The sequence below is a fragment of the Mesoplodon mirus genome (genome assembly GCF_964341445.2).
Source record: "Mesoplodon mirus genome assembly, chromosome: 10".
Taxonomy (NCBI): Eukaryota; Metazoa; Chordata; class Mammalia; order Artiodactyla; family Ziphiidae; genus Mesoplodon; species Mesoplodon mirus.
The window spans coordinates 54,107,747-54,110,357 of record NC_138986.1 but is presented as its reverse complement, the minus strand read 5'-3'; the positions used below and the strand labels follow the sequence as shown (position 1 = coordinate 54,110,357).

General features: G+C 36.7%; 1 pseudogene across 1 annotated transcript; it reads right to left on the bottom strand.

The window, feature by feature from the left end:
• Positions 1–1,663: 1,663 nt before the first annotated feature.
• On the bottom strand, positions 1,664–2,147 carry LOC309811422 (large ribosomal subunit protein eL21-like; annotated as a pseudogene). Its single transcript has one exon. The product of its transcript is annotated as a large ribosomal subunit protein eL21-like (transcript).
• Between the last annotated feature and the right edge of the window lie 464 nt (positions 2,148–2,611).

Genomic DNA, 2,611 nt, shown 5'->3' with positions numbered 1-2,611 from the left:
AGAAATATAAAAAGATCACACACATCATACAATCAAAAGAAAAGAGAAAATATGAAAGAAAAGTTGATACATAGAGGATAAATCCTCAAGAACACATATTTATCTCATAAAAGTTCCAGAAAGAAAAAAGAAATAGAGATAAAATAATGAAATATATGATTGAAAAAAATCTCCCAGAGCTGAAGAAAGACATGAGTCTTCATATGGGAGTCCCAGTGAAAGCCAAGCAGAACACATGAACAAATCCTTGTGAAATTCAAGAATCCCAAGGATAAAGAGAAGGTTCCAAAAGACCTTCCTGAGGATGAAGCAAACCAACAAAAGTTTCATACACAGGAATGAGAAACAGAATGGCATCAGATTTATCATCAGTCACACTAAATATTAGAAGACAGCCAAACAATGGCCTCAAATTCAGAGGAAGTAATGTTGAACCTGAAATTCAATACCCAAGAATCCTATCAAATATGAGGGTAAGACAGATATAGTTTGAGACGTAAAAAAATGAGAAAGTTTATTTCCCTTGTACCCTAATATGGTACCCTTGCACCTAATATGGTTAATCTATATTAAAGAAAGATTACGGTTAAGCAGCTGGACAGTCTTAAGATACGATGTTTTCTTGCATAAAAAAGAAAAATAAAGTGTCAGGAGAAACAAATATGGAAAAGAATGAGGTCTAAATAAACAGTGGCTTGATCTTGAAAAACTGACAGTGTTAAAAAAAAAGTCCATCTGAGCTTTGTGCTTAGAACATTCTTTATGAACAACACTAGTTTTGTGACATTAAGATTATATCTTCTCCACAAGTCCAATCATACTATTTGGTTTTGCAAAGAAAATATTTATATAATCATAATATTATAAAAACTCTTTATTTTCCATTTTCAGAATTGACCTACAGACCAACATGTAAGATATAAATATATATTACCAAACAAATATAAATATATCTTTTTTTTTTTTTTTTTTTTTTTTGCTGTACATGGGCCTCTCACTGTTGTGGCCTCTCCCGTTGCGGAGCACAGGCTCTGGACGCGCAGGCTCAATGGCCATGGCTCACGGGCCCAACCGCTCCGCGGCATGTGGGATCCTCCCAGACCGGGGCACGAACCCGTGTCCCCTGCATCGGCAGGCGGACTCTCAACCACTGCGCCACCAGGGAAGCCCCTAAATATATCTTGACAATGTAAAAGTAATATATGTGGTGATAGTTGGGAGTTGGTTATATGGGAAGGGGAATTGGAAAGGATAGGAGTGCTACTTTCCTCATGTCAATCACCGGGAACATGATTTTGTCTAAATCAGATCAAGAAATAGGGCTTAGGTGTATAATCTAAAGTTATAAAAGTAATCAATAGAAAAACTAAAATGTAATTAACCCAAATGAAGTTAGTGTGGCGGAGGTAGAAAGAAAATGTGAAAACAGACCTACATTCACCAATTTTTATGGCATGGGGTCAACTGAAAATGTTCAAAGCTGATAGACCACCTTAATGAGTGTTTGGGAGACATTTTACATAAAAATTAATTTTTTTAATTTTTTTATTTTGTGTGTGTGTGTGTGTGCTTTAAATATGTGTTTGGAGGAGGGGAACACACACTTCTACTCAATTAAGAGAAACATTTATACCGTCCAGGTCTTTTATTTTCTTTACACCCATCATGCTATAAATTCATAGGGAATGGGCTCCAACAGTTCAGGCTCCTTTCCATTGGTTCTCATGAAGTGTGCTTCTCTGGGTGGAGCAGGCTGGCGCTTCAGCTGAACCCAAGTACCTTTCTCTTTGGCTTCCTTCTTTTTCTGATCATTTTCCTTCACCTGTTTCAGGAAGCTATCTCGGCTCTTAGAGTGCTTAATATGATCGATACGCACATTAATTCTCTTGGCAAGAATCTTGCCCTTAACTTGTTTGTTTACAAGGATGCCAACAGCATGCTGGGTAACACTGTAGACTCTCTCAGTTTTGCCATGGTAACATTTGTGGGGCATTCCTTTTTTGAACAGTGCCCATTCCCTCGATATCTACAGTATCACCTTTCTTGTAGATTTGCAGGTATGTGGCCAAAGGAACAACTCCATGTTTTCTAAAAGGCCTAGAGAACATGTAGCAGGTGTCCCTCCTCTTTCCCTTTGTGTTAGTCATTTTGGCGAATTACTGGAAGATGGCGGTTCTGGCCGAAAGGAAAAATTAATTTTTAAACATTTCTCAGTGGCTTCCTCTGGGAAGTAAAGTTAGGCTGTAGGGCAAATAAGTCTTTTCATTTTTGTTTTATACACATTTATGCTATTTGAATTTTCACTTCAATGTTCTTACGCTTTTTTATAATTTTTTTAAGTGCTTCTTGTACAAATGGGCTGCCCCATAAACTCTTATCAAGACATTTACATAAGTATCATTATGACTGATTCTAACAATAATAATGAACATAAATATATTTTACTGAGGGCATTTTATGTGCTAAAGGTTTAGTGAGCACTCCGATTGAATCATCACAACAATCATGCTATAGACACTATTATCTCCTTTATTTTATGCACAAGGAAACTAAGACTTAAGAGGTTAAGTAATTTTCCACAGTAACGCATCAAATAAGAAGGAAGGGGAGC